This window comes from Malus domestica, chromosome 04, assembly GCF_042453785.1.
Source record: "Malus domestica chromosome 04, GDT2T_hap1".
Lineage (NCBI taxonomy): Eukaryota > Viridiplantae > Streptophyta > Magnoliopsida > Rosales > Rosaceae > Malus > Malus domestica.
Genome location: NC_091664.1, coordinates 21,486,312 through 21,499,715, shown reverse-complemented (window position 1 = coordinate 21,499,715; position 13,404 = coordinate 21,486,312). Strand labels below are relative to the sequence as shown.

The 13,404-nt window shown below is 33.8% G+C and overlaps 2 non-coding genes across 2 annotated transcripts; one reads left to right on the top strand and one right to left on the bottom strand.

The window, feature by feature from the left end:
* Positions 1 to 2,481: 2,481 nt before the first annotated feature.
* On the bottom strand, positions 2,482 to 2,553 carry TRNAW-CCA (transfer RNA tryptophan (anticodon CCA)). Its single transcript has one exon. It is a non-coding gene; the product is annotated as a tRNA-Trp (tRNA).
* A 499-nt stretch (positions 2,554 to 3,052) lies between these two features.
* Positions 3,053 to 3,125, top strand: TRNAR-UCU (transfer RNA arginine (anticodon UCU)). Its single transcript has one exon. It is a non-coding gene; the product is annotated as a tRNA-Arg (tRNA).
* Positions 3,126 to 13,404: the final 10,279 nt, after the last annotated feature.

Sequence of the window (13,404 nt, the reverse complement as noted above, 5' to 3'; positions counted from 1 at the left end):
ATGTGCAACCGCACCGACAAATGATGTCAATGAAGGTGTCGATAAATTGACCTCAACTTCTTCTTTTGCAAGGCCCCCAAGAAGAGATAAGCAAAAGGAAGCAAAGAGAAAAAGGAAGATCCGATTAGTGCACAAATTGCTACCGATTTGCAAGATTTACCATGATGCAAGAAGAGGATAGGGAGCAAGAAAGGTTTGGATGTAATTTCATGATGGAGCATCTCAACAAATATACTCCAGAGAGGAAGAAGTTCTTACATGATAAGCAAAAGGAAATTTTGCGAAGGTATGCCACAAGGAGTATATTTCAAGATGATGATTCATCTCAAGGCTATATTCCAAGTCCACCACCAAGTCAAGATGGTGGATATCATTATTAAGTTTATGTAGTTTATGAATTATCGATTGTATTAAGTTTATGTGGTTCATGTGGTTTATTAATTATAATTTGTATTAAGTTTATGTAGTTTATTAATTGTCTATGACTTATTAATTATCATGTGTATTAATTTTATGGCTTATTAATTATTGTTTCTATTAATCTAGATGCCTTCAATAATTATTGTACTTATTATTGCACACTTTGATGTACAATAGATGGCTTCAATAATTTTGACAACGTACTAGACAAAAGACTTGTCACAAGAAGACACTTCAATTTATTACTAGAAAATACCAACATAGTACACTTAAAATTTTACAAAAAATAACAACATAGCACACTTAAATTTAACACAAGAACACAACGCTCTCTCCACATCCTTCCTATAAGACTCTTGGTTCTGCGAAAATAATTTCTTCTTCGCACTACCGAGATGAGAATAATTTTTCACAAAGGTAGACCAACTAGGATAAATACCATCAGTTAAGTAGTAACCTAGCTCATGCCTATTACCATTTACCTTGTACCTCTATTCCGGTGCCCATCCATTGACAACATCATCGAATAGAGGAGAAGACCAAAGAACGTTGATATCGTTGTTTGATCCAGAAGTGCCGAATAATGCATACCAAATCCATGTGTCGTAAGACACCACAGCCTCGAGCACGATGGTTGGCTTGTTGTGACCCCTTAGATTGGCCAGCCTAAGCAGTAGGACAATTCTTCCACTCCCAATGCATACAATTGAGACTTCCTATCATGCCAGGGAAGCCTCTTCAAATCTTCATGATTTGGCTTGTGGAGGTATGTGGCTCCATATATGGCTTCAATTGCATTACAGAAGCGCTTGAGGTTCTCAATAGTAGTACTTTCCGCAAGTCGATAATATTCGTCAATTGAGTCTGCAAAGTACCCATTAGCTTGCATCCGAAATGCAGATGTGAGCTTCTGATAAGGTGAAAGACTTTGTCGGCCTACGACATTTATCTTCCTTGCAAAGTAGTGGTCATGATTGACAATTGCATTCAAGATGCTTTCAAAAAGCTCTCTCCTCATCCGAACCCGCCTCCGAAAATCATGAGGAGGATATCTTGGATGTTCGATGAAATAATCTTTCATCATCCAATCATGTCACTTTTCTCTATCACACTACACAAATGAACGCCTCGTGACAGAACCATGATAGCTAGATTCGGCATGGTGCTCATATTGCATAAGTTCGGGTTCTTCATTGCTCATTTCTACATCCGCATTTGCAAGGCTTACTTGGTATTGTGCCATTTGCATTGTCAAGCTACGCCTTCTTCTATCACCCATGGATGAGATATTGATGATTTCAAGGAAACAAAAACACTTTGAAAGTTGGAAGATTGGTGAATATGTTGTGTAATGGTTAGATATTCAACCTATGCTTATATAGAGGATGATTGAATGTTTGCGTTTCATGTGTGTAGGTTTTTGTTTTATGCGTTTTGTATGTGTCATGTGTTTCACATGTTTGGTGTGCTATACATCTCCATCATGTGTTTTGTATGTGCTTCCTATGTGTTTTGTGTGTCTTTTGTGTTTCGTGTATTTTGTGTTTATACAACTCTATCATGATTTTCATATTTGTCCATAGTGTTTCATGAGTTTCATCGATTTAGGGATTTTTCAATATTTATCGGAAAAATTTCATAAAATTAATTTAGAATAGTCTACATAATTTTTTTTTAAAAGTTAATTTAAAAAAATAACATAAATTCATTCTTTAATAATCTGGGACTAAATCCATGAAACACTAAATAATTGAGCTAAATCCATAATGGCCTACAAATATATTCTTCCATGGTCTAAGGGCTCCTAGCATTAAACAAATAATTTTTTTTTTTTGATCAAACGATATTGTTTATATTGAGGGGGTGAGAGAGTAGAATCAAACTTAAAACCTCTAATTTACAGCTGAAGAATAATATCGCTAAACCATAGTATCATTAAACAAATAATTTTAGAAAGCACTTCTATCAAAATAGTAGGAAAAGTTCAAAGTTGGAGGAAGCGCAACACCAACCAAAACCATCAAGCGACCAAAACAAAAAAGAAATTAAAAACGAAACCTTTGAACCCGACGTGAATCGAACACGCAACCTTCTGATCTGGAGTCAGACGCGCTACCATTGCGCCACGGATCCGGTTTAAAGGACACCACATATTATCTAATTTAATGTTTTAAAACGATCTGTTCTGTTTCACACTGCTATGTCGTTTTGTGGTGCTGCATAGCATATGACCAAGACCAAAACGGTTCGCACTTGAAGGAGTCGTCCCGCCAAAGCCCAAAGCGTTTGAACAGCTTGAAGCCTAGAAGCCTCAGACTCAGAGTCGTATTCTCCAAGAAATTTAATTCCTTTCAACGATCATCGATCTCTCGGGTGAATGAGCAGTGCATTGTGATAATATCCTCATAATTTTTTCAATTTTTCAGACTCTGTTATACAACTTTGAACGTATGAAATACAAAGGTTAATGGTGACTTATGCACTCTAAATCTTCAACAGCTCATAAAATTCGCATGGATATGTTAATGGTATTTTTTTCGTTTTGGTGCACTAGCATTTGCGTCTGTTTTTTTCAAGAAACTAATTTTTTCCTTTTAAGTTTATTAAACCTTTTAATTGATTGCAGCATCTGGCGCCCGTGGCCTAATGGATAAGGCATCTGACTTCTAATCAGGCGATTGTGGGTTCGAGTCCCACCGGGCGTGCTTTCTTCCTTCTATTTATTTTATTTTACAGCAAACCATTCACATCACATTAATACTATGTTTGGATGAAGAAATTTAAGATTACTAAGGAATTTTAAAATGACGAAAATTTAAATGATGAAATTTTATTCTATAGAAGTTGTGAATTTTCTTGTTTGGGTAACCTAAAAGAACAATGGAATTGAATACGGAATTTGTTGTTTTTAAATTCTCAATCATAGGAATTGGAAAATGACACATATTTACATGAAATTTAAACTTGGGAATTGGAGGTCCCAAATTCCAAGTATTTTTTCCATGCGGAAATTCTAAATTTCTATATTTATGAATCCAAATAAAAGAATTGGTACATGTCAATTTATAAATTTTGTCTTTAATCCAAATTCCAAGTTTATTTCTCTCATCCAAATATAATGTAAGGCTTTAAACATCCCCTTTTAATCTAAACCATTCACATCACATTAAGGCTTTAAACATCCCCTTCTAATCTAAAGATTTTGAATAAATACATAGTTGTAATAAGTTCGACACTTAATCGTGGCTTCCCTCATTTAAAAACGTAGCTTTCTTGTGGAACTGTCGGCAATGGTAGATCCAATAATACATGCCCTTACTCCAGAGCCAAGCAGCTCTACTACTCGGATATAAGTAATTTTATCTTTTTTATTTGCTTACTTACAAGTTACACCATTGGAGATTCTACGATAAACCAAAACCAAAATTCAAGCCATCTATCTTCTTTTTGTTTTTATTTTTCATAGATGTGATGCGACTCCTTTTGCGGCTCTGGGTCTAGGTCTAACACATTGGCCGACCTTACTGTAATTCACAGCCTTTTACGGTTCCAGGCTGCCACAGCAAAGCCACAATGATGTAAAGGTCAATTTACTCGATGACTTCTAGGTACTACATAAACTTACTCAATTGCCCTAACAACAAGCTTAGAAGCATAGGCAATGCCTAAACCAATGCCCTAGTGCCAAATGATTATCGGGTTTGAACCTCTTTTGTTTTTGCTTTACTGCATTTGATTTGACTGCATTCTTGAGAGGAAAGCAACTTCATAACACGGATACATCGACATTGTAGTGTTCTATGCTAATACAACGTAATGTGTAATCTATGCTAATACAACATAATATGTAATCTATGCTAACATAACATGATGTGTAAGCTTTTTTATACACAACGTTTATAATAAGTACAAAACATCACGATATTAGTGTACTCATGTATTGATATATCTTTTCATGGAGTAATGCAAAGCTAGCAATAAATTTGGGCTGAAACTTCGGCTCAAAGTTGAAATTATATTTGAATTTTTGGATGTAGTACTTCATCCTAAATAATTGAGCTAAATCCATAATGGCCTACAAAGCTTAGAAACTATAATGTTCATGTGTCAGCCTTAGCACACACAAGCTACAAGAATACTTTACTAGTCTCTCTTTGTTTTGTGTAATCAATTGCCATCTAGTCTTGCAAATAATGATTTTTAAAGAGAAATTCTTTTGTAAAGTAAATTTCAAATATATACTTTGGCCAAGAAACATGAATAGGTGCCTATGTTGTGCACATGATCCCCATCTTTAAAAAAAAATGAGGACACTCTCTTGACCATTGGATTGGTTTTAATAAAATTGTGTGGTTGAGATTAAATCACAGGCTATACAATCTCAACCACACAATTTCATTAAAACCAAATCTAACGGTCAAGAGGGTGTCCCCATTATTTTTGAAAAATGGGAATCCGTCTTATTAAAGGATCTGTATATTCATGTATTAATGATAATAACATTGTTAATCACGTCTCTCATGATTATATGATTGAAGGGGTAGTTAGTAAATTTTCCACATATAGTATGGTGTTTTATTTCTTAATTTTCCTTCTATGGCCTTTGGTGCACTTTCAATCACTACCATAATCAATTATTCAAAAATCTGAAATTGCTAAAGGAACTTAATTTCGAGTTTCATTATCTTGATTGTTTGGTGAACAAGGATTTATGATCATTTATTATTAAACTTGATTTATGATCATTTATTATTAAACTTAGTACCAAAGATTGAGATTAAAATTACATCTATTTATTCGCCACTCTTAAAATCAAATCCAAAAATAATGTATTTTTGTAGCACCTAACAGTGACGAGAAGGGAGGCAGATTATCTGCCCTCCTACTTCCCGTGCCCTTCTGTTTGTGTGGTCACGGTTAAACCATGTCAACATTTTATATTACTATTCTTTTTTGTTTTATTATCTCTATAAAAAAAATATAAAATGTTGACGTGACTTAATCATAATCATACAAAATAGGACACGGGAAGTGAGAGGACAGAAAATCTGCCTCCGACGAGAAGAACACCATTGACTTAATTAATTATTGCAAGACTATGATGAGTTAGGTAAGGTACTCATGGTCAGAATTAACAAGCACGTCGGCTGTCAAAACTTATATGCTTGGCATCTGTACAAGCGCATTGCTAAGCACCATTGAGGTTGCAGACCATTAGCTTGGCACCATGTGGCATGCATCATGGTGTAGGACCTTATAGTAATAGAAGCCTTCATGGAAAAAGGGTCACCTAGGAGCTTTCTTTTAGAAGTTCGAAACCAATATGTTGTTTTAGTGGCACTATTAATAACACAGATGATTGTCAAGTAATTGAATAGCACATTATACATTCATTAGATAGTTGTCATATAATGTCGCCGATTGCGAGAGAAGATCTCTCATCTTTTAGATCATCTAATTATAAGGAAAACTAATGAAAATGGCTTGAAAACTTTGAGTTTTAATGATAATGACAAAATAAAGGGTAAAGTGAATAGTACCAAGATTGACTTTTTAGTGTAAAAATGTGGTTTTTTGTTAAAGTGAACAGTACCATGTGCTTTTCGTTAAAGTTCCCCTAATTATATGAAGCCTTTAAAATAAGCACTATATATAAATGTTCTAGCTAAGCTAGTCGATGCTTAACAAACTTTCACTTTGGTTGCAGAATTATGCAGATTTTTGGAAGACTCCTCCTTTTAGGGTAAAGGGACGAATCAAAAGGCATAATCTTGAAGTGGGTTTTGCTCTACTTGAACCAAAAAGACAAAAAGGATGTATAGCCTATAGCAACACTCTATTTTGGTAACGAAAAAGGGTTGATAGTCTAAAAGGTAAATTCCAAGCCAACAAGGTCTTTCACTTTACGAGGGTCGGAGAAGGAACTTCTATTGTACGCAGTTTTATACTTGCTTTGCAAAGAGGTTGTTTCCACGATTCGAAACTGTGACATTTCAATCCATATTCTATAAATCTAAAGTGAGAAGAAGGTCATGATTTTAACAATTTTATACTTGGCCCCTTTCTTCATATCTATCATCCTTAATTTTAAAGAATCCCCCTACTACTTTTTTAATACAAGTAATTTCGGGAGGGCCTCAAGTGCAATGGTATGTATATGTCCTTAACTTACCGAGCATCATACTGCTTTTGTTTCTTTGCAAAGGGTATCCTCTCTCTCTCTCTGTCTCGAACACACACACACAGGTGTGCACTGGAGCATAAAGAAATCTTAACAAGTACAGAGTATTTATTTTGAGGGGCCAAGCTTAGCACTAAGATAGTAAAAACAACCTAATTAATTGACCGAGTATCCAATATAGTCTTTGTATAGTCTGGATCGATACAAATATATATGAACAATGATAATAATGATCAAGGAGAAAACTAGAAAGTTAATTCAACAAGGACTCAACTAAGCATCAACAGATACAGGTCCTTGTGAAACCAAATCGTGTGATGTTGTGCAAATTTTATACTAGCATATAAACTATAGCTTAAGGTATACTAATGTTCGATATAAAAAAAAAAACTTAGGATGTTAATGATAAAAATGATAGAATACGATTAAAATATTTTGTGTATGTGGTATAAAACAGAAGGCCCCATGATTCTGCATGATTGAGTGGATAAATTTGTTTTGTTCTTTCTTCTAATTTACTAAAAATTTCCCCGAATCTAAATCTTTGAACTTTTGATGGTAAAGTTCATTAGGTTGGCCCAGAACAAAATAAAATAGACTATACTTTAGAAGCTTAAGAATATGATTATCATCTAGTTGTTCAGTTTTATTGCTGCCACATGTCCTAGTATTCTTAGAGAGGTATATTTTAACCTAGATTTGGTTTACCTTTTTGGGCAGTGACTTGCCCATGTCTAATGATAAGTGGAGCATCTTTGCTGCTCAAAAGACCATAATGGCCTTCCCAACTTTATTTTGCTTCAACTTTAGAGGGATCATGTTTTAAAATTATATTTTGTAAATCATAATTGGTGGCTAAATACTTTCTTTAATGATTTAAACGAAAAGTTTAACCATCAACTTCCACATTACGTGATTTACAAAATATAGTTTAAGTAAATGATTTCTTTAGTATCATCCTAAAATTTAAGGGAACTTTAACGAAAAGCATCCGGTACTGTTCACTTTAACGAAAAACCACATTTTTACACTAAAAAGTCAATCCTGGTACTATTCACTTTACCCTTTATTTTGTCCTTATCATTAAAACTCAAAGTTTTCGAGTCCTTTTCATTAGTTTTCCTAAAATTTAATCCCAATTTTATATAAATTGCACCTAAAGAAGGGAAAGAAGGGCAGACCAAATGGCAAACGGTGTTAAGGTTAGATTCTTATTAGTAAAGAACCCTATTTCCAAATGTTTGTTGTCTTTCACTCTCGTCCAATATATCCTTCATATCTAATTTCAGGAACAAGAACAAAACAGAAGATGGGATAGTGGAGACGGTGAAAAGAGGAGTAAAATGTGGAGGTAGGAATGGTGGGATTAGGGTTGAGATTTAGGTGTTACGTAGGAAGACTTTGAGGTGAACCAAGAAAATAAATATCTAAACTATTAAAATGAGGCATGGAGGTCCAAAATTGTAGAGTAAAAACTCCGCGACGATAATGTTGAAAGTATGAATTTCACATTAGGAATATAATGGACCTTATAAAAAGTTGGCTTACCCTTCATTTTGTCAATTAATTTCATGATGGAATCTCAATTTTTCTTCAGATAACACCATCGACTCACAAAACCTTGTGCCATGACAACCCAAAACTCCTTTGAATTTGACTTAAACAATCATTCGACTCATTCCTTTGTATCATTTTCATGGTTGAGAGGGCTCCGGACCATCCAGTTGTATCCATCTAATTAAGCTCATTAAGAGGAAAATGAAACATTCTTCCATAGAGATCGACTTTTATTGGTATTTATCATGATGGGGATGAAAGGGATGCTGCTTGACAAATCTAACATCAAGTGCTTTTGCTTTCACCTCAAATGAGGTGTCAAACCCTAATTTTTTATTTTTATTTTTTCATCTGCAGATATTTCTCTACCATATGTTTTCTACTTATTTCTTTGTGATTCTTTTTCTTCTACTTTCTAAGGAAAAGTTCATGTTTAACCGTTGTTCATGTTTAACCGTTAATAATCAAGCAACCCCTCACCCCACCCACCATAACCTAAATCCAAAACCTACCCTTATTTAACTTGGCAATATCTGGATTCTTCCTTTTGTTTGGTTGGCAAAGAATAGAAACTTTCTAAATACATCTGATGGAGCTGGGTTTTTGTTGTCCTTTTATTTTTACTTATAATTTTGAGAAAGATGAGTTCTGAACGAGTATGCTGAACATGAAAAATTCTGAAATCACTCTCTTCCGAAACTTGATCGAAATAAAGAAGGCTATATATGTTTTCCCAACTATAACAACCGGCTCAGTTGGCAATATGCAGGCCTAGCTATAATGGCGAGTATGGGGTACAACATCTATGGGATTGGATTCAGTAAGTGAACAGTTCAACTACTACTATTGGCTTGACCAGGAAAATAAATAAATTCCAGTCTCATGGCGTTCACTGTCAAACTGAGTTTCTCAAGAAAAATAATTTGGAAATTAAAATCACAATTTGTACTATCAGTCAGGATTTCTTCTCCTGCCCCTTAGTAATCGAAATTTGCACTAAGTTGGTAACCCATGAAGTTTAATAAAGTTTAAGTTTGTTGAATTTGTTATGCCAAACTTAAAGCTCATACTGTGATTCTTCAACAAAATGTGTTGAAAATAAGATATATGTATTAAAGGGGGCAACAAAACATCAAACAATAAAATTTTGCCGTTGTAATAAAAGAAATACAAATTTTAAACATCAACTAGAGATTACATGAAAATATATTAGTTGCTCTAACAAATAAAGTTTAACGTAGAATAAAATAATCCTTAAAATAAAAGCGTGTAAAACAATGTCAGCATCAATTTGAAGCAAAATACGAACAAAAATGAAATTCGGAAATATCCTCAAAACTTTCCAAGGTTCAAAGTCGTCATTTACAAGGTGATTTTTTACCCGTCCGTTGGGGGTGGGACATGACCAACTAACCTGAGGGTGTAGGGCTCTTATAACCCGATGGCTTAGGCAGTGGCGGAGCCACCCTAAAACTAGGGTAAGCTCGGGTCTATTCTCAAATTATTTTTTCATGACAACCTCTACTATCACTAATTACCACTATCAACTTGAAGTTGTAATTGTATTGGTTAGTCGAATTAATTTCAATCCAATAAATACAAAGCTTTAAATTTTTTATATTAAAGGTTTGAAACTATAGTTCTAGACTAATATTAGTTGATCATATTCTCTATTTCTTACCTATATACAATTTTTCTCTTTGCTTGCAGACTATTATTTTGGTTAATTTCTCATTTTCTCTATTATATTATATATGAAATCAAGAAGAGAAAAATATTTCTTTTTTTTCAAATTAGCACAAAAAACCCTTCAAATGCTCTCATGCCTTAATGTTTTTAGAAAAATGTTCTCTTGGTCAGTATGAGAAAAAATAAAAGCATGGTCAGTTACCTTTGAATTTGTTATCAAGACTGAAGAATAAATGGATGTGCTTTTAATAATGTTTTATTTTCAACTCTTGGTATAGTTGACTATGTATAATGAAGAATAAACGCATGATCACTCTCACCTTTGAATTTGATACCAAAGCGACCAAAAGAACGAGATAGTTTGTATATATTTGATCTAAAGTGTGCCCTTTCTAACATGAATTTCTGGCTCCGCCACTGGGCTTAGGGCCCTACTAACTTAGGGCTCAGGATCTTATGCTTAATTTGACCTTAATGTGAGGTGAATATGCTCTTCAATTAATGACGTAGAAAAACTAAGAAGAAAAACGTTAGTAAGAAAATTAGAGAAAATTTTGTGTGTACTGATAGCACCATCATGTGGTATAATTAATTCTGGTAGCACCATCACGTGGTATAATTATTTTATATGTTATATTATGTGTAGGGGACATATTTGATATGTCTCACTTATACATTATATAATAAAAATAAATATGTGTTTTAATTTCAATAGTAGAAAAATTGAATGGATAAACATTATATCATATGTCACGACTTTTACCCTAAAAAAATGTAGGTACGTACACCCATAACAATTCCCTTGAGCACTGGTCCTAAGCTTCTACTTCACTTTCCAATGAAATCTCAAAAGACCAACATCCTCGTTTTTTTGTTTCCAAAAACACACGAGAACCCGAATAAAATAAAATCAAAGTAAACTGTCATATACCCCAACATAATTTTAGATTTCCTGGTCCCCCCTCCCCACATCAAGAAAGAACCCCATTATAAATAAATAAATAAATAAATATGAAATTACTATTAAATTTAAAGGAACTTTCGTAGTGCTTTGTAAAAGATAAACAAACATATACCTCACAACTTTAAACATATTTATAGCCGTAGATTGAGAGAAATTTTTATCTGTATCCGAATAAAAAGCGAAACTTCGCATATTACAATTACTTATTTATTGTAGTTATTTATTTATTGTAGTGCCAACTTGAACTTGATCTAACTTTTCACTTTACACGTTGAAATTTTACTCCATTTTGGCGGTATTTTGTCTATCATTCAGAAGCTGTCACATGGTCCTTTTCCATGTACACAACATCAACGTGTCGGCTTGTCTAGAGCATATTTTTGTTCATTACTATAAATTATAGTATATCGTGTATGTTCATTATATACATTTTTATTTTATACGTATCTTTTCATTTAATAATAGTTAATTTTTTTTCAAAATTAGAAAATGAACATTTAATATTAAAATTAACCATAATTAGTTGAAATGACACATATCAAACGATGAGATATATGATGAGCATACATCAGAATTCTGATGGTGAGCATACATCAGAATTATGATGGTGAGCAAAAATACTCCACTTCTCCAATGCAGGATTGGAGATGATAGTCTCCATAAGCTCTCTTTGTTGACTCTTCCAAGCTAAACATGATGATGCAGCAGCGACGGAGGAAGAAGACGAATGCATTCGATACGTTCTCGAAATTCCAGGAAATAAACCGCTTGATGCCATTGTCCTCACCACTCATCCTGCCTCCCCGCCAATTCACATATCATCTTAACATTGATTTTAATGTTGCTTCCACCCAAAACTCCAGAAATTTAAACTACAAATTAAAAGCTAGCATATGAGATATGTATCCAAACCTTGCTGTTTGCACTTCCTAAGAAACTTAAGAACTTTGAGATATGATTTACTATTTTGGGATCTTATTTCATAGTTTGAGTCCTTGATATCTTATGTATGAATCTTTATCTCGATTAAAAAAATAATAAAAAAATAAAAAAAAAACCCTCGCATATGAACAAACCCAGAAGCCACAGTTAGAAGATGGGGATTTTGGTTTTTTATTTTTTCATTTTTTTTAATTAATAAATAATTGAGACAGTTTGACCGAAATACCCATCTCATTTCTACCACGTGGAAGCCACTTCAGCAAATTTAAAAGAATAGAGTGAATACAAGTGGAGCAAAATCGAGCTGCAAAATAAAAAGTAGTGATAGTTTTATTTTTGAAAAAATGTGGAATTAAGTTTGAATTTCATAAATATTGCAAAAATATGCGTATTATAATATATGTAGATGATAACATATGGCAAGTGGTGTACAAACAATCTTTCGAGGGGACTGCAGCACCCATGCAGTTTGATCATTTCAAACTAAGATTTACATTCTCAGCCATTGGACAGGTCCTAAAGGAGTGCCAAATAAACGGCTGGGATTTAATTAATGGGGCATGAATCATGAAGAAGCATCATCAATTTTTGTCCCCAAAGAAAAACGATTAACAGAAACTATATATTAAAGGTAAATGTCGCCTAAAAAGACTGAGTATTTATGCATGGTAAGAAGGGTTTACAAATTACAAGACAATTACAATTACGACATATACAAGGGAAGGAACCTCATCATTCCATTTCCAGGTCAAGAAAGTCCCCCTCCTTTGTCAAAAAAAAAAAAAAAAAAATCAACAAAACAAGAGGTATCTAGGAAAAACGAAACCCACAGATTTCAATGGAATAGAGGGGAGGGGAGGGGGGGGGGGGAGGATTAAGGAGCCAAATCAGTAGCTCAGAAAAAAAAATCAACAAAACAAGAAGTATCTAGGAAAAACGAAACCCACAGATTTCAATGGGATAGAGGGGAGGGGGGATTAAGGAGCCAAATCAGTAGCTCGAGGAAGAAAAGTAGGAAGGAAGAAGCCAAAGAACATCAAATCAAGAGTATTGGAAGGACTAGAAGTTGTACAAGTAGAATTAGAAACACTTTACAACCCAATAACCTCATTCCAATCAAATTTGTAAAGCGCGTTTATTTTCTTCTTTTACACATTTCTGTTTAACTTTTACATTGAAATTAAATATATTAAAGATGAATTATGAGATAGAAATAAACTAAGATAGTCATAAGAAAAAAAAAATAGATATGCAAAACTCATTTCTCAATTCGTAAGCATACCCACATGCCCCCTTGTCTCTCTACTTCGTGCAAAAGATTTATATGGGATGGGTTAACATCCATATGGCATCCTGATTCAATAATGCAATATCATGTCTAAGTTTCTCTTTACACCACAATTTATTATTAAACTAAATCGTCACGATAGCAATAAATAAGTTTTATGTAAGTAATAACCCTACTTAACACCCTCTATTTCGTAAAACAACGTGTGGGACCAGAGTGAGGCCGAGTAGAACTCAAATGCAATGAGTCTTGCTTGCTTGTAAGAGCTATCATACATATGACGTGTTTAGACCGTCCTACTGAATATTTCCTCCTCCACCTCCTTTTATGCGTATAAAAGCTAATGAAAATTTCTTGCTCGTT